This window comes from Herpailurus yagouaroundi, unplaced genomic scaffold (assembly GCF_014898765.1).
Source record: "Herpailurus yagouaroundi ecotype Mexico unplaced genomic scaffold, PumYag 201, whole genome shotgun sequence".
Lineage (NCBI taxonomy): Eukaryota > Metazoa > Chordata > Mammalia > Carnivora > Felidae > Herpailurus > Herpailurus yagouaroundi.
In genome coordinates this window covers 4,188,695-4,206,972 of record NW_024412432.1, presented here as the reverse complement: position 1 = coordinate 4,206,972, position 18,278 = coordinate 4,188,695, and the positions used below count along the sequence as shown (strand labels likewise).

At 44.1% G+C, this 18,278-nt stretch overlaps 3 long non-coding RNA genes across 22 annotated transcripts in view; 2 read left to right on the top strand and 1 right to left on the bottom strand.

The window, feature by feature from the left end:
• LOC121014196 (uncharacterized) overlaps positions 1-6,460 on the top strand; it is a 31,726-nt gene extending 25,266 nt beyond the window's left edge. For 7 of the 11 annotated variants that reach the window (XR_005783100.1, XR_005783099.1, XR_005783094.1 and 4 more), the window contains one exon: positions 61-992. This is a non-coding gene — a long non-coding RNA (uncharacterized LOC121014196). Of the gene's footprint in view, positions 1-60; positions 993-6,243 lie in introns of those variants that run through there. The other 4 variants (XR_005783095.1, XR_005783096.1, XR_005783092.1 and 1 more) reach the window with 4 other exon arrangements.
• LOC121014198 (uncharacterized) lies at positions 56-4,152 on the bottom strand. The gene is made up of 2 exons (XR_005783102.1): positions 4,095-4,152; positions 56-217 (listed from the first exon to the last, which is right to left on the bottom strand). It is a non-coding gene; the product is annotated as an uncharacterized LOC121014198 (long non-coding RNA).
• Positions 6,461-6,872: 412 nt separating the features above from the next.
• LOC121014194 (uncharacterized) lies at positions 6,873-14,382 on the top strand. 10 transcript variants are annotated; one of them, XR_005783083.1, is made up of 4 exons: positions 7,727-8,574; positions 11,133-12,354; positions 13,359-13,629; positions 14,151-14,379. It is a non-coding gene; the product is annotated as an uncharacterized LOC121014194 (long non-coding RNA). The 10 variants fall into 10 exon arrangements; XR_005783088.1 differs by having other exon boundaries at positions 7,729-8,574; positions 13,359-13,535; XR_005783087.1 differs by having other exon boundaries at positions 7,732-8,574; positions 13,573-13,629; positions 14,151-14,378.
• The last annotated feature ends 3,896 nt before the right edge of the window (positions 14,383-18,278 follow it).

Below are 18,278 nucleotides of genomic sequence, written 5' to 3'. Positions count from 1 at the left end.
CCTCTTGGCCCTTTGATACTTAACCTCTCTAAGTCTTCAATTTTTTTTTTTTTTAACCAGTGAAATAGGAATAATAATAATACAACAATACAACAATATGGAATATTCCTACTTGTTCACTCTCTCGGTAAGATCCTGTTTTTCTTTTCCTCTTCTCTGGATGCTGGTTGTCAGCTGTTGTGTTCCCTGTGGGGTCCAGGATGTGGGGTAAGTGGCCCTCCCATGACCCATTCTGGGAAGAGCATCAGCGAGAGAGAGTTGGGAAGTTCCACACCACCCAGGTGATCTCCTCCTCGCAGCTGTCCAGCCTGGTGTACTAAATCATTTGGTTTCCTCTCCTGTCTCGAGGTGCCCATCCAGGCCCTTCCAGTATGACAAAGCCTGAGGCACAGGGTAGTGAGAAGAGAGAAGGGCCTGAGAAGTGAAAAAAAAAAAAAAGGCTATATAAAAGGCCCATAAGAAACTGTATGAGTTTGTTGATTACCCCAGACGTATTTTCAAAAGCTTAATGTTCTACGTTACAAATTACCTTTTGAAGTTACCTACTTCATCAACATCACATCATTGTTGCCATTACCATTATAAGCGTTCCCATTAACAACAACAAAAGCAAAGAGTAAGACTAGGCAATTGTGCTCTTTAAGAGGAATATAAACTCCTGCTGCTCTCCCTGTGTTCTGCTCCTTCTTGTTGACCCTGTGGTGAGAGCCTTGAATGTATGACTCACTCTCTCCTCTGGATGATGTTCCTCCCAGATTAGCAGAAAGTCCCCTCTTCTTATATATTTTATTTTCTCTTCAGGTTCCTGGCATGCCTGTTCTTCTTCCCAAGAAGGTTCTCTGGCACATTCAAGGTGGAATGATTTCAAGTCAACTTAGTTGTCCCCATTTTCATTTTAGTAGACATCCACTCCAGGTGCTGCATGTGACACTGAGTGGAAGAGTGACGTTCAGATGGTAGTAAGGGGATCGTCTGGCCGTTGGATTGTTCTGCATGTAAGCAGACCTATTGGAAGGTCTTTCTTTTCTTTTTTTTTTTTTTTCAACGTTTTTATTTATTTTTGGGACAGAGAGAGACAGAGCATGAATGGGGGAGGGGCAGAGAGAGAGGGAGACACAGAATCGGAAACAGGCTCCAGGCTCTGAGCCATCAGCCCAGAGCCCGACGCGGGGCTCGAACTCCCGGACAGCGAGACCGTGACCTGGCTGAAGTCGGACGCTTAACCGACTGCGCCACCCAGGCGCCCCTGGAAGGTCTTTCTATAAGTAGCTAATACACATAAACTGTGAAACAGAACAAAAAGACATAATGGATTAAAAATAGATAATAAATAAAGGAAAATACAACAGACAAAAGAGAAAACATCCAACTTCCAACTAGACAGAGATATAGGCCCTACTAAATTTTTTGGGTACAGTTTTGAAAGGCTCATTAGTAAATGCTCAGGGTATGGATCCAGGTTTCCTGGATTCGAACCCTCTTTATCCTGCTTGTCAGCTTGCGACCCTGGACTAGTTAACTTGCCTCAGTGTTCTCATCTGTAAAATGGAGCTAATACAAGGACCTCTATCATAGAGCTATAATGATAAGAAATGAATTAGTATTTGGAGGATATGTAAAATCATGGTTGTCTTGGGGTGAAGCACTCTATCAGTGTTTTTCAAGGAAGTCATAAATGAATTCAACATATCCAGAAAGTCTCATGCACAGAAGTGGAGTCCCACCAGTCCTGAGGCTCTGTTCTCTGCTTTTCGGCGTGCTAGGAGTCTTCAGATACCCTGCCAGATCAAATAGTGCCACCTTGAATTAGCTACTAAGTGACAGTATATTGTTTTATTTTGTGGAACACCATAAATTCAGTTTTTCTTTTTTTGTGCTATGGTGCACATTGGTGCAGCGGTCCTCCAGATACATATGTCTTTCCACATTATTTCCTGACTATGTCCTTGGGTGGGAATCCAAGAAGTGGAATTGCCGAGCATGAAATTTTGTCTTTTTTCTTGAACTTTTATCTTTTGGTACATAATGTCAAATTGCCTTGCGCAAAGATCATGTAGCGTGCGTTCCCAGAAATAATGCTGGCAAGTACCTGTTTTCTGCATCCTCCCCACTGTGAGGATGGATATTGTCAATTATTTCCTAATTTCTGTTGTGTTACATATGACACCATCAGCATTGTGGTCTACAAGACAGGCGCTGTGCTCATTGGTTATTTTGTATTTTGCCTTTACAACTCGCTTACTCATATTTGCACATTTTTCTAGTAGGGCGTGTACCTGTTGAAGTTCTGAGCTGCAAACAGTAGAAACCAATCTAAGCAGATGGAGAATTGATTTTTGGGGGGTATCAGGTGGCTCATGTCATTGACAAGGAGGCTGAAAAATGAGGCTCGGAAAATAAGCAAGAACAAAGGAAGGGCTGGATATAGAAACCGCAGCCTAGGTTATGCAGGAGGGTAGAGGTGGATTAAGCTGTCACCAGTGGACACATCTCCCCCCTCCAAGCACTGGTCTCTCCCAAGGCACTGGTCGTTGGCTTCTGAAACTGCCCAGTCAAGGAAAAGGCAAAGGCCCACTATGGGGTTTTTGTCTTCTCTTCATTGTGTTGTACCAAGGCTTTGTACATTTGGAATATTGATCCTTTGCATGTCTTTTGTATGGGAGACACCTTTTCTTCAATTTGTATTTACCTTCTAACTTTGTTCAGAGTGTATTTGGCCACATTGAAATTTAAAATTTTCTTTCAAGAATTATACAATGTTTTCAGGCGCTCATGTGCTCATGGCAGGCTCCTAAATTGTTCCCTTTTAACTCCAGATTCTTCCATAGCATCAGATAGGGGATATCTGTGGTAGATTGTCCAAGTAATGGCCCCAGATTTATTCGTGTGTCATTGCACCCATATCCTTGGCTAGTCCCATCCACATAAATCAGAACTTGTTTCTGGCAGTTGCTTCAGCCAATAGGACAATCCAAGCACGATCGACACATGATTCAGGCAGGGGTAGGAAAAGAACTCACACACTGAAGTCTGCTCTCTTAGACCTGTGTGACCCCCTACCACACAAAAGATGATCTGAAACTCCTCTAGAGCCAGCAGAGGTCATCTGTGCCAGCCCGAACCAGAACTGTTCAGCCCACCCATGGGATGGTGAGGAAGTATAAATGTGTGTTGTGCTGGCTATTGGCTAGAATTGCTGGAGGGCATTCACCTGGGCCTGGGGCGAGCCCCCACAGAAATGTCCCGTTCAGAGTCGGTGTTGTAGCTGCACTGGCCCTTGTGGTTCTTACTATGATTGCAAGAGGCACCTCAGCAGCAACTCTCAGGGAATTTTGAAACAACAATCAAGGTTTATCGCACGTAGGGTCATGGACGGTGCATGGCACGTTTGGGGTCATACGACGAGGTTGTGGAGAGAGACAGAAAGCATGGGCTTGAGGTTCTGCTTTTATTGGGATTGAAGATGGGGCTGTCTAGGGTTTTGTGGGTTCACTCCTCGTTGGTGAATTTAAAACATAAGAGCAATAATTACAGCATGGGCAGGGAAAAATACACTTATTTTTCAAATGGTCAGTTATGGAAGTCAACCAGGGACCTCTAAAACAGGGGTGGAGTGGCCTGGCTTTTTATCAAAGTCTTGTGGCTGGCAGCATGTTTATTGGAGATAGCTGTGTGAAGAGGCTGCCTGGAAATCAAAAGCTTAATGTCAGACACTCGCATTATAATCAAAAAGCCAACTCTCAGGTGCTTACACTGCAAAATGTTTGATATTTTAAGCCACTAAGTTTTGAGGAAGCTTGTTACACATCACATGCAAACTGAATACACTAACTATACATGCAGCTCCTTTAAAAATCCTATTAATTCTAGGAGTGCCTGGATGGCTCAGTCAGTTAAGCGTCCAACTCTTGATTCGGCTCAGATCCTGATCTCATGGTGTTGGGATGGAGCCCTGCATGGGGCTCAGCATGGAGCCTGTTTGGGATTCTCTGTCTCTCCCTATCTTTCTCTCTCTCTCAAAATAAATAAATAAATATTAAAAAAATAAATGTAAAATATCCTATTCATTCTATTATTTGTTTCCCGCCTATAACTTCCCAAACTATATAACCTGCAGGAGAGAGAAACTCAGGACCTAAAAGAACTCACAGGTAATTCAATGTACTCTACACTAAACTTTCTATGACATTCATTTCCTGGAAGCTCTTTTTTCTTAAGCTTATTTATTTATGTTGAGAGGGGGAGGGGCAGAGAGAGAAGGAGAAAGAAAATTCCAAGCAGGCTCCACACTGTCACCGCAAAGCCCTGGAAGCTCTTAAGAGAATGCCACTGATTGGTCCTCTCCTGTTGACTTGAAGAGTATTTGCTTTAGGTGATCCAAAGGATTGGAATCTCCCTCATGCTTCTACTTTGGCAAAAGGCAGAATAAGAAATATCCCTTTCCTTCATTGAAAAGGTCTCCTTGGTCGGACAATTCCCGGCTTCTAAATCTTTTCCCAGTTGTTTCCTCACCCCAAGACACACTTGAATTTAACCTCTGTGTTCACAAATACATGGAACCTGCTTATCATTTAAAGTTTTCTTCGCTAAAATCTGAGGGCTCTCTCCACAGCAACATCAGGCCCATCATTTACTTAGCCCACCATTTCGTGTGAAGAAACACGATGGAGAGAAGGCGGGTGTCATTCTAGCTGACCTCTTTCCCGTCAGTCCTGAGCCCACCCAACATTCGTCAGCTTGTAGGTTTGGGAAAATGCCTTTTGGTAAAATCATGGGGTGTCAAACATTCAGAGAACTTTGGGTCCGTACCATCCAGTCTCTTAGCCCAAGGACACTGACTTCTGAGTGACAGAGCTAGGGCTAAATTACTCAAAGCTGTTTCCTCTACTGGCTACGAATCAACTACTAAGAACGGACGTGTTGGCAGTTCCTAACACTCATTCTGTCTCCCTTTCTCACTGTGTCTCATACCAGGTGAACTTACTCATTCCCAGATATGTAAATTATGTCTAAGACTGCCAAATTTATATTTGTAAACTCCAGACTCATGTATCTAACTGCCTACTCACGATCTGTCCTTGGATGTCTTGCAGATATATCGGAATTAGTGTGTCTCAAACAAGACTTTCAGTCATCCAACTGGTCTACCCATTCCATATCCACATCACTAACCTCAGCCAGGTTGTTATTACTGCTTCTGTAGACTCTCCCACCTGTTCCTGTAGACTATTCTAACCAGTTCCTGAATGTCTTGCCACTTCTCTATTTCTCCTCTAACCCGTTCTCCACACAGCATCCAGAATAGCCTTCTAATTATGAAAACCAGGTTATGTCATGGTTACCAGTTATGACCCCTTCCAATGGCACATGGAGTAAAATCCAAAATCCTCACTGCGGCTGGCAAGTTTTCATCATCCGGCCCTTGCCTGCCTCCAACTGCACTTCATCTCTCGGCCCTGGTCTTACAGGTTCAGCCACACCAGCCTTTTGGTTTCTCCATGGGTTAAATTTTCCCTGCCTCTGGGTCTCCGGCTATGCTATTCTGCTTGGAAGCTCTCTTAGCTTTCCTCCTGGCACTCTAGGCCTCGGCGTGAATATAGATAGCATCCTTCCAGGCCTCTCCTTATGACATGCCATGCTCTTTTCACAGCACTCATTAGAGTTTGTAGTTATTTCTTTTTTTTTTTTTTTTAATTTTCTTAAACGTTTATTTATTTTTGAGACAGAGAGAGACAGAGCATGAACGGGGGAGGGGCAGAGAGAGAGGGAGACACAGAATCGGAAACAGGCTCCAGGCTCTGAGCTGTCAGCACAGAGCCCGACGTGGGGCTCGAACTCACGGACTGTGATATCGTGACCTGAGCTGAAGTTGGACACTCAACTGACTGAGCCACCCAGGCGCCCCTGTAGTTATTTCATGAATGTGTCCTCCTGCTCAAACTCACTTATTGTCAACAACTCTCTAAGTACTCCCAGAGCAAAGCCAAGTCTACCTTGCTTACGGTAGCAGATTTGTTAAATGCAAATCTGGAATCTTCATGCATCCGGCGCATGGGCTTATATTGCAGAGTTGATCTCCGACCTTCTCAGCCAGAGCCGTGTCTTCTCTGACTACATCTTCAAGGGCAAAATTGTTACTTTGCATTGCTTGGCATTATGCCTCCTTTTCATATAAATGCAGGAATTTGAGGGTTTATTTGTTAAGTGCTATAAGTTGGCTTATTTACTTTTTTTTCTAAACAGGAGAAAACCTCAGAGTTTTCATACAGGCTCACAAAGGTCCAGTGATGAAATTGGGACATAGAAATGAGTGTGGCAGGCAGCTTTTGCACATTTTAGACGAAGAAGCATAAATCTTCGATATTTCACAGGATGATTATGCTTTTTACATTGAAGAACTATCATTAGCAAGGAATTCTAAAAATGATCAGGTCTGGAGTAGACAACTAAGAAAAGTAACAAGATTTGTTTATACAGAATTCTTTGTTTTGAATTTCATATCTCTGACAGTAGGGATGTCTCTCTTCCCCCTGGTACGTCAGGCAGTCTCTTTCCTATGAGAGATTTATTTCCTTCTTTCTGGAGACAAAGGGCGGTCTTAGTGTTCTTCTTGCATTGGCCCATTTCTCAAGTAACTCAATTCCAAATGATGAAGATGTATCTGTGGAACTCTTTGTGGTACAGATGCCTCATAAACTGCAAAGACCCCCAGATGCATATCGTGTCTTTTAAAAACAGCTGTCCATTCTTTCTGACCTCCTACGTCCATTGCTTAGGAGAATCCTAATTCAAGCAGGGAAAGTAGAATCATTATTTCCCAATACTCTGAGGCTCATGGTCTTTAGTGAATGACCCCAACCCTTTGCTCTCATAGGCATAATCCAGATAAATTTATCAGAATGGAACAATGCCACAAGAAAAAGACGGGCTTGAGAATCCACTGGAAAAATTCATTTGCTGGTTGATAGTAAGTAACTTAGGTCAAACGGTCTGTCCATAGCCCAGAGGGTGATACCACGGAGGCTATGGGGTTTACAGGAGAGTCTGATTCTGTGCCGATCTGGTCTTCTGCTTGGATACATTCCAACCTGGAGTTGCTTTCTTTACACATTTCTAATGAGTCCTTGTAGAGATGATGTGGGCCAGAGAGGCCCAAATACATGCATTGTTCAAGTGAACATCCTTTTCAAAAAGCAGACAGTCCCAAGTCTCAGAAAGCAGGGCTCTCCAGTACGTTCCTGAATATAGGAGCACAGCCTGAATGTTCCTTGAAGAATTTCCTAGGTGTGTGACCATTTGTTGAGCTGAAGGGAAGGGAAGAGGTGGAAAGCACAATGTCTACGCAGGAGGTGACGGGGTATGTCACCATGAAGGCCTGCTTCCATTGTTCGTCCCGAATTCACCATCTGAGACTTTCTTGAACTTTTTCAAGTTTGCAGGATACAAAAGGTATCAGTTTCATCTATGCAGATAATAAAATCTCACAGGCCTGTGTCTGTGAAGCCATTCTGTTATATAGTGTGCCTATGGCCAGGCACTACCAAGCACTTTTAAATTTTATATTTTTAATGTTTATTTATTTATTTTTGAGAGAGAGAGAGAGAGAGAGAAGGAGAGAGAGAGAATCCGAAGCAGGCTTCAAGCTCCGAGCTGAAGCACAGAGCCCGATGTGGGGCTCGAACCCACGAACCGCGGTATCATGATCTGAGCCAAAGTCGGATGCTCAACCAATGGAGCCACCCAGGTGCCCCAAGCATTCATTAAATACTTCTCTTGGACACACCTTTAAAAAGTAGGAAAAATCTTTATGGAAGCCCAAATAAGTGTTTTCCTAGCTCAGAAAATAGGTGACCTCAATCCGGCCCCGTCTGCTGCCTTGCCCAAGAAACTCAGTCCCTGTTTGCCCTATTTTAATGCAAAATGCAGTTTTGGACACAAGTTGCCCCCAGTGGGGAGAGGGCGAGGCAATTGCCCTCACCATCCAGTTTCATCTTGGCCTTTGCTGAAATTGGCCCAGGTTCAGCGTCTACACTGATGCCACACGCCTCCTGTAGCCTGGGCTCCTGCACCTCCCTGGGTTCCCAGGCAGTCCTGGGCTGGAGGCACAGCGAACACACACACACACACGGCTTCCCAGCAAGCTTCCCCCACCCTGCCCCAAGGCCAGGCCTTCCTCTTCCTCTGCTTTCTCCTCAGCCGGGAGCCGAGGGAGGATGGGAGGTCCCCACCTCTCCCCTCCACAGCAGACTGTGGTCCGGAGCCCTGGAGGACTTGGCCCCTGCTTTGTATCTGCCCTCCCAGAGGAGGAGGGTTTGCAGGGCCCAGTTTTGAGGTTATTTGGAGCTGGTGATCGGTGAGGTGTCTTTAAGCTGGTGGAGCCAGCTGTGCTGACTTAGTCAGCTGGCCTGGATAAATGCCTTTCCTTTTGTTCTCTTAAGGAAAATAATGTCAGAGTGCAGGACGGGCCCCTGGCGGGAGAGCTGACACCGTGGAGACGATTCATTAGCAGATGCTCCGCTGAACCTCAGCTGTTCTCTCCAGTGACATCGGTGCGACAGGGAGCTATTTGTTCAGGTGACGGGGTTTGGCGGGCTTCAGGCCGGGTCCCCCCCCCCCAACCCCAGGACCCCCCCCGTCCAGCACCGAAAAACACTAGAGTCTCCACATGGGCTTAATCCTCAAACCGCAAGAATCTAACCAACTTCTCTCAATGACACTTGGAGGTTTTTGGCAGCCAGAGCGCCTCCCCACAGCGATGCTGGGGGCCAGGTACAGATGGGCTGGATTGAAAAGCTGAGTTTGAAGGTCGCCACCACCGCAGGATCTTTCTCCATGTGGTCATCACCCTGGTGGGGTGGAGCCTGTTCATGACCAGGGGGTGATTGATCTGGGCTTAGAGCAGCCCGTCTCCAGGGGCCTAACACCCACATGTATTTTCAGCTAATTTTGTCAACGAGCTCACTGGATTATCTATCCCTGGTAAGGCCTCTTAGAGGCTCAGGGATGTCTGAGGTTTTGAACTTCCAATTTTTATTGCTCCCAGTATTTGAAACTGGAAGGAAATACTAAATGGGTCTTAAAAAAACCTTACATTTTAAATATTCAATCTACTTGGAGTATTTGCAGAATCGTATGCTATCCCTAGTGAGATATGGCAACAAAGAATCAGAGACCCAATGAGTAAAAAGTTGGGCCAGACAGTTACTCTGTCCTCAGCATTCAGAGTCTCTGCCTCTCCCCTCTTGGCTGTGGCCCTTGGTTTAGACCCTATGGTGAAATGCTGGGCACTTTGGTATCACCCAACTGAGAGGTAACTTGGGGGCCTCGCAGATCAAACAGACCTCTCAGAGAGTAATTGAGGCTTTATTATTAGTGGTTGATGACTTCTCGGGTAAGTTTCCTTGACTAGTTCTGACCAATAGGCTGTAGGTGAAAGTGGTTTATGTCATCTCTGGACTCAAGTGTAGAAGAGTCAGGACATGACCCTTCTTGGCTGTATCTTCCCTTCCTATAGGGCCCGGACATGTTTCAAGTGGTAGAGCCTGGTTCCTGAGAGTTAACACGTCGTCCTTGCCACGTACTTGAACACATAGCAGAGCAAAAATAAACCTTTGTGTGTAAAGCCATGGAGATCTCGGAGCTCATTTTTTAATCGTTGTATGGCTTAAGCTATTTTGACCAATACAACATTGTACGTTAAGTAGGTTTTGTTTAAGCCATTGGATTTTAATATATTTAAAATACTCTTATGTACGTGTATTATTGTGGACGTGTAGAGTGTACGATTATAAACTTTTGGCTCATACATTTTTCGTGTGCAATAAACAAAATGAACCAGGAATTAGCATCTCTGTGTGTTTTTCTCGTCTTTTTGGTTTTGCATGTATTAAGCACTTAATGCTAAGATGGTAACTTAGCATTAGGATAGATCGGCAGTAGGATTAGGAGTCTCTAAGTCAAACTCTCTCTGCAGTGAAAAGAGCCTGATACATACAGGCTGTGGTCTCAGGAAGTTCAGGAGATTGGGGGAAAGGTTGGGAATAGAAATGAGGAGATACAGAAGCCACGGATATTCAGGATCACTCTCTGCACTGAGGCTCGATTCACCCTCCAGGGCCCTTCCTCACTTATTTGGTCCCACACTGGTCGGTCCCCTTTTGAACTGCGGTGCCAATGGATACCTGTGCTTCATGTTAGTTATATTCGGTCTCCCATTATCTTTGCATTCATTCCGCAAAGATCCATTCATTCTGCAAAGATCTGTGGAGCCTGGGATGGGATCTCACGTCAGGAGATGGGAACTCAGAGCCCTAAGCCGGCCCTTAAAGACTCACAGTCTAGTGAAAAGTTCCCTACAGGGGTGTGCTCCCTCCTCACGAGAAGGCCATATGCCTTTCATTTCCCAATTTATCTCCCACACGCCCTGGTGTAATGCTGGCTGGGTGGAGGCTGTTGCATGGACGATTGATTTAATGCCTGGTCTCTGCTGGGCGCAATCAACTGGATCTTTATTAAAATCCATTCCCCGAAGCAAAACGGTTCTGTTTTCGTTCAGATCCATTTTCCTGTCTGCGATTACTATGGTCTGCTTTGGGTCCCTTCACACTATGCAATTCTGGCAAAGTCCTCTGCATTTTCCATCCCTGAAACTTACTCAAGCGCAGCCAGGTTTTGTGTTCAAGAGTGAACAACTGTGCAAACTTGTGCATTTGGAGGGGGCAAAGGCTGCGAGGTGGGAAGCCCCCCAGCAGAAGTCTGACCTGCTGGTGAAACGTGGTATCGCACGGGAAGACCATCTGAAGCATCCCCCTTTTCCTCCATCACTGACATTCAACTTGAAATGTTCTCTTTCCAGATACAAGTCAAAGCAAGACTTTTCCGAGTGTCAGCTTCACAAGCTCAAGCTAGTTCTTGGCAGTGAAATAGGTTCCCTTTTGCCCCTGGCAGAGTATTAGCAACCCAAGCACAGCTAGCTGAACGGAGCTGCACCAATGCACTGGGGTCCCAGCTGCGAAAGGCCACCTCGGTCCCAGCCTGTCCGGTTCTCTAAAGACATCTGCCCCTGATTCGGAGGGGTTCAGGGTGTGCCGTCAAGGATGACATAGCTGTATCTTTTTTTTTTTTTTTTTTAGCTTCCGAAGGGCAAAGGACCCAGCTTGTTCTCTCTGCAGCTAGATGAGCTGAACTGGCTGCAGGAAAACAGCCGGCATTTGTCAGTGAGCTGCACCGACAAGATACAGAAGACAGAGCCCAAGCAGAGAAGGGCAGCTCAGGAGCAAACAGTGCCAAGCACCGTCGAGTAATCCTTTGCAGACTCGATGGCAATCAACGCCACCCAAGGGCACCGGATGTGCCCATAGAAACCTCTTGCATTTCTGGCTGAACGTGGCTGTGGACTGGCGTTCGGGGAGAACATCTGTTGTTTCCAGGCAGGCCAGACTGCCGAATGCAAAAGTGACTCTTTTGATATTGATAAATAACGTGACTCAGGAATCCCCCCCACAGAAATTGTGCGAACCCTTAATTATCAGGGCACTTTCTCAGGGGCACATTAGAATATACACTGAATTGCGTTATCTTCACCTTGGCCCACGCCTCTGTAACGCAGGGCGGTAAGTTGCTCTCAGAAGTTTTTGCTTTTGTTTGTAAATCATCAGTTCAGACTGCAGGAAGGTTTCCAGGAATTAGGAAGAGAAAAAGCCTAGCAAAAAATACACAGAGTGAGATTCCTAAAGTAGGTTCCCCACCCCACCCCCACCCCCACCCCCAGCCCCCCTTCTGGCGAACGGGTCACAAGATTGCAATTCTAAACAATCTCACAATTAATTCTTGAGCTATGCAGCCCAATTAGAACAAATGCTTTCTTTCTGGTTTAATTAGAGATGAGTACGCGCCTGTGAGCTTATTTGTATAAAATAAGCACTCATTAAACCAGGTTTGGATCAGGCTCAGCTTGTTAGAAATGCCCTTGAAAAGGGTGCTTTCTCTCACTGTCTCTGGCCCTTTTAACCCCTTCAATGCCTAGAATGAACTTCGTAGACGTGGACGGCATAAAAAGTATCTTTGTGGCAACCTGGTGAACTTGAAAGAGGAGAGATGCGTTTGCTAGATTTGCTGGTAAAGAGGCCCTTCCTCTCACCTCTGTACGCTTGGCATCTTCCTAACCTGCCTCACCCACCGCAGGCCGGAAATCTGGTTGCGTCTGACGAAGGTCACTCAGCTGTAGCAAGAACAGGCTTCCATGTGACGTGCGTTCTTGAACGTCTCACTATCCAGAGTGTGAGCCATGGGCCAGCAGCAGCTCTCAGGTTCACCCCAGACTTGTGAGAATCTGCATTTTTACAACATCCCCAGGTGATTTTGTGTACCCATTAAAATTTGAGGAACACACTGGTCTAGAGGTAGCAAATGGTGAAGATTTTACTTGAAAAGACAAAGGTCCCTTGGGAGCCCCCAAGAATGTCACTTCCATTGAAGAGAACCAGCCCCTGGCCCTTTCTCTTCAGTGGGGGGGGGGGGGGGGTGGAATGGCACTTTGACCCCCTGTAAACTTTCTACCAAAGACTCAAATATGTCCCTTCCTGTATCCTTTAGTGAGCTCCTCTGACTGACAGGCTCTGGGTTATGAGGCAGTTCCTCCCCCCGTCTGTGCCTTGGCCTCTTACCCATCCCCTTCAGCACTGCTGGGTCTCTGGCCACAGGGAGAGAGAGAGTTCCTGTCCTCAAGAGGCTCCCGCTGTCATGGACCAAAGCTGGAGGGAGAATATGTGTGGGAACAGTCATGGGACCCCCAGCCCCAAAGTGAGATACATTGGTCACTAGATCCAATGTTGGAAAGGCCATACAACCTGGAAGGAGGGAGCCCTTGTCTTCAAGGAGGAGGCTCCATTATGTAGTATCCCGACATGTGCCAAGAGGCAACTTTCAACACTGTTCTGCATTATCGTCAAGGGCATCCTCAGGCAGCAGCTACAAGTATGACCAGTTTCTGGGTGATGGTAAGACACTGGGAAAGTGTGGCTTCACTTTCAGTCAGACAGCATGGCTGCAGGCTCCAGCCACTGTGAGGCTGGCCTTCCAGAATGATGAAGCTTTCTAGGTCTTGTGCCTTGAGTCCTTGTCTAGCTCACCTGAGGCATCTGACATGATGAAGCCACAGGACTTAGGAAGCAGCATCAATGAACAAGACGGGCAGTGAGGGGCCCCGGTGCTCCCCCCCCACCCCCAATAAAAGAGTTTTGGGTGTCAAAAAAAAAAAAAAGAATGTCATGAATTATAAAAAACTTGCCAAGCACATAAGTGCCACCTCTGCTCAGCAAGAGTTTGTCCATTTTTTTTTTTCTCATTTATTTCATCAGAAAGTAAAACTTGGGTATAACAAGATGGCAGCATGAGGCACGTTACCGACAAGGCTGAGGACTCCTTTGCTCCCTCATGTCGTTCAGCCCTGGACTTTCTTCAAAGAGCCTGGGGCAAGAAGATATTGATATGTCCTTGCTTCACCACATGGTGCCAGAAAGAGGGTTGAGCTATAGGTATAGCAGGTTTTAAATTTCTCTCCTTCCGTCCTAGACACGGAGGCTATTGTCACTGTTGATTAGGGGACGATGAAGGAGACCGGATTAGCAGGTGAGTCATCACCAGTGAGCCTTCTAGCTGGCCCTGGTCTGACTGGTATCCTGTTATTGCCTCTGCCCTGGTGATGGGCTCAGCCCTGCAGCCCTCCCCACTTCGGCTGGATGCTGGGGCAGGACCATAGGCGTCTGCACAGCCTAGGAAGCTTGTCCCCAGCCCTGAGCTCCAGCCCATGAAAGGCCCATTCCAGCTCCCTTTACCTTTTGCTGATGAAACAGAAACCTGGAGGAAGACCTGGGAGGGGACCATTCCTCCCTCTCAGTGAGCTTTCCTTAGCCCACGATGACCTTGTGGTACATCAGCTCGTCATCGTCTAATGGCGTGTGATGGCAGAAGGAGATGTGAGGGAGGCAGGCTAAGGGGGGGGGGGTGGTGAGACAATCTGGAAAAGCCAAGAGTAAGGAGCTGGGATCAGGTAACCATGCAGTTTGCTGGAAACCTTGAACATGATTCTGAAAAGTTCAACTAGAGTTCTGGAATAAGAGGTTTATTTATTTATTTATGTATTTATTTAGTGCAAGTGGAGGAGGGGCACGGAAAGAATCCCAAGCAAGCTCTGTGCTGCCAGCGTGGAGCCTGAGGTGAGGCTCCCTCCCAGAAACCGTGAAACACGGCCTGAGCCCAAATGGAGACTTGGGTACTGCTCTCTCTCTGCCCCTCCCCGGCTCACGCTCTCCCTCTCTCCTTCGCGAAATCAATAAATGAACTTTAAGCATAAAATAAAATACGTTTGCTACTTTAAAAAAGTCGCATAAGCAAAATTTGCTTGATATTTAAAAATAAGAAGATAAAATTTTAGACGATCAAACGTTGCTTGCCCATCTACCACTTTCAAACACTTGGGTATATCCTATCTTTCCCCATTTTATGTGGATCGAGGTATAAACACATAGAGAGGTTTATAGATTTAACGACAATAGAAAATGGAATCAGTACACACACAAACGATCTACAATACTATCTTCAGTGAATATAATTTTATATCGGTGCATAGATTACAGTGTTTCGAAGCTAGTTTGCTACAAATTATTACTGGGCATTTGGAGTATTTCCTCATCTGTCTACCTATTTACCTACCTACCTATCTATATCTATCACCTTTTTATGTTTTACTGTCTTAACAGTATTAAACTACATTCTTATAGTTAGATTTTTGCACATATCCTTAACTGTGCCCTCAGAAAACATGCCTAGATATCATTGCTTGCTTAAAGGGAGTCTGTATTTGTGAATTTTTAATCTTATGGCCTCACTGTCGTCCAGGAAGCTTATACCAAGTTTTACTCTCTTTTGGGAAATAGCTTTCTCACTCTAAGCTAAGGGTTTTTGGGGAAAAACATCCCTTTGGGTTTTGGGGCCAATGCTTGGAGTTAACTTCTACCACAGTTCTGCCCAGAACTGTTCTTGGGCTTTCCTTCAATGACAGAGAGGGTAAAACATGAGCCTTCAAGAACCGAGAATTCAGATGATGGCATGTGGAAGCTTTGTTCTGATTGTCAGTCTTCCTGCCTACTTGGGAGGGCCAATTAATCCCTGGAAACCTGGGGCTCTGGCGGGGAACGAACTGGGGTGGGTCTTCAGTCTGTGATGTGCTACGGGTACCAACAGGGGTCAGGAGAAACGGCCAGTTTCTACAACTGCCTGAGAGGCCACTGCAGCAGGTGCCAGAGCGGGGGCCACCCATTTCCCCTGAGAGCTTGGTGGTTCTGCTGGGTGAGCCACAGCCACAGGAGGCAAGGAAAAGCACAAAGGCACATTGGATTCAGAAAGGGAATCCGCTGAGGGAGGAAGACCAGCCTGAGGGATCAACCAGAGTGCTGATGCTCCAGAGTAGAAGAAATGAAGAAGAGTGTAACTTGAGAGAAAGAAAGAAAGAAAGAAAGAAAGAAAGAAAGAAAGAAAGAAGCTTTCAAGGAGACATATTCACAGAGCCCCCCCAAAAGAAATTTTTAGCTAAAATACACATTTCGCAAGATAAGAGATGTAACGGAAGAATTGATAACAGAGAACAATCGCTTGCTGATCACCAAATTAAAGATTTCATTAAGGAAACATGGCAGGGAGAAAGTGAGAATAATGAGGGAAATTGTGAGATTTAGAGAAGTGAGACCTTATACGCCGTGTTGAGGAATTTCAATAGGAAAAAAGAATAGATGGAGAAGTTATGAATAAATAAGACATTTTGAGTTAAAGAAAACTTCAATTTTGTAATTGAAAGGGTTCAGCAGATGTCATGCAAGATTAATAGTAGTATTAATGTTAATGGCACTGGTAATACAAACCAGATCAGAGCTGGCCAATAGCGCTTCCTGCAATGATGGAAATGCTCTGAGCTCTGCACCTCAGTGGCCATTAGTCACATGAGCTTTGGAGCTTGTGGTATGTGAACAATATGGCTCAGGAACTGACTTAATTAAAATTAACTAACATTTGCACTTAAACAGTCATATGTTAGTCACTTCCACTTTGGACAGCTCAGATCTAAACATTTCCTGGTGAATTTCGAAAATGCAAGTCTCAGTGTAAAAGCTTATAAAATTCTAGACAAATGCAAAAGCTTGCCTTCAAAGTCTAGAGAGTCGGATTTGGATTGGACTTCTCATATATAACACTAGAAGTTCAAAAGCAAAAGCAGCACATGTATAAACTATTAAAAGAAAAATACATAATTAAAAAAATCATCTATTCTGCCACGATAACATTTTTTAAACTATTATTATTACTATTATTATTTTGAGACAGAGAGAGTTAATGCAAATGAGAGATGGGTGGGGTAAGGGAGAGAGGGAGAGAGGGAGGGAGGGAGAGAGAAAGAGAGAGAGAGAGAGAGAGAGAGAGAGAGAGAGAGAGAGAATCTTAAGCAGGTTCCATGCTCAACACAGAATTCAACAAGGGGCTCAATCCCATGACCCTGGGATCACGACCTAAGCAGAAATTAAGAGTCAGATGCTTAACCAACTAAGCCAGTCAGGCACCCCTAAGATAACATTCTTTATAAGGAGAAATAAATTTGACATTTTTAGATATGTAACTATTCAGAAAAGTTCTTTGTCAACTATAAACAAGAGCAGAACAAAGATTTACATGCAGAAAAGAGAATATGTTCCAGAAACTTTGGTGTATAATGAATCTGGATGTGTATTAGGTGATGTGCAATAGAAAGGATGATGATGTCACTGGAAACTGTGATTTCAAGATTAAATAGTTTCTTGAAACACACAGACACAAATTAGGAAAATCTAGAGACCAGGAAAAACCAGCAATAATGTATCCGGCAGAACAACAGCAAAACCCTATTATGTCTGAGCCCAGAAAATATACCACTTTCTTTTATAATTCATGGAATAAGGACAAAGGTTGATTTTGTCTTTGGTTAGAATAAAATTCTAACAAATTTCAAATAAGGGAGCTTTTATAGATCATATTATTTGACCATAATCCTTTACCCCCAAGTCCTAAAACGTAGAAAAGCATTCATGGAAAGATGTCACTCAAAAGTTTAATTAGTTGAGATTTTGGACACATCTATATCTAAATAACTTCTCATATGAAAGAGTAAATCAAGGTCTGAGTTACAAATCATACAAAAAAAATTAAAATGGAAACGTAGGGGATGCAGCCAAAGGTACGCTGGAAGGAAAATTTATAACACGTTGTCTTCATTATACTTAAGTAAATAAATTAGATAAAGAAGAATACAACAAACAAAAGGATTAGGAAAAGAAGGCTGATAAGAATAAAACCTGAGACAAATGAAATTAAAACAAACTAAAGAAAGAACTAGTTTTGGGGCACCTGGGTGGCTCAGTCAGTTAGGCATCTCGCTGATACTCTTGTTTTGGGCTCAGGTCATGATCTCAGGGTCATGGGATCGAACCGATAGGTCAGCATTGGGCATGGAGCCTGCTTAAGATTCTCTGCCCCTCCCCTGCTCATGCATATGTGTTCTCTCTCTCTCTCTCTCTCTCTCTCTGTCTCTGTCTAAAATAAAAAAAGAAATAAAGAAAAACAACTAGTTTTTTAAAAAGATGAAAGAGTCAAAACCAGTAAATAGATAGGAAACAAAAAGATACAACATTAAGAATGAAGCATGAAGTATAAAAATAAATACGAAAAAGAAAAAAAACTATAGGGGGGTACTTTATGCTGTCTACAGTAATATGTATAAAACATACCAGAAATTAGTAATTTTGAAAATAAAATATAATTGACCCAATGATGGTGGAAAAATAAACATACCAAAAATTTATCCAGCTCTGTTGATTTTCACAGCTAACTTGCATTTTATATGAAAAAAAAAATAAACCTTTTCTATGTTAGTGAAATGTTCTGGTATAGAAAAAATTATAGAAATTTCCCAGTTCATTTCAAATATATTATTATCTTGATATCAAAAATTATAGAATAAACAAATGAATAAGGACTTTAAGTAATTAGCAAGTAAAATCCATCGGTATACTGAAAGAATGCCTATTACAGCATAACCCAGGAGGGTTTGTATTTGAAAGAATGGTTCACCATCAGGAAATCTAAAAACAAAATTATTAATTCAGTTAAAGGAGAAAGACAAAAAGTACCAGTAGATTCTAAAGAAGTCATTATAAAATTTGGAAGATGTTATTCATAGAGATTCTACTTCAGTT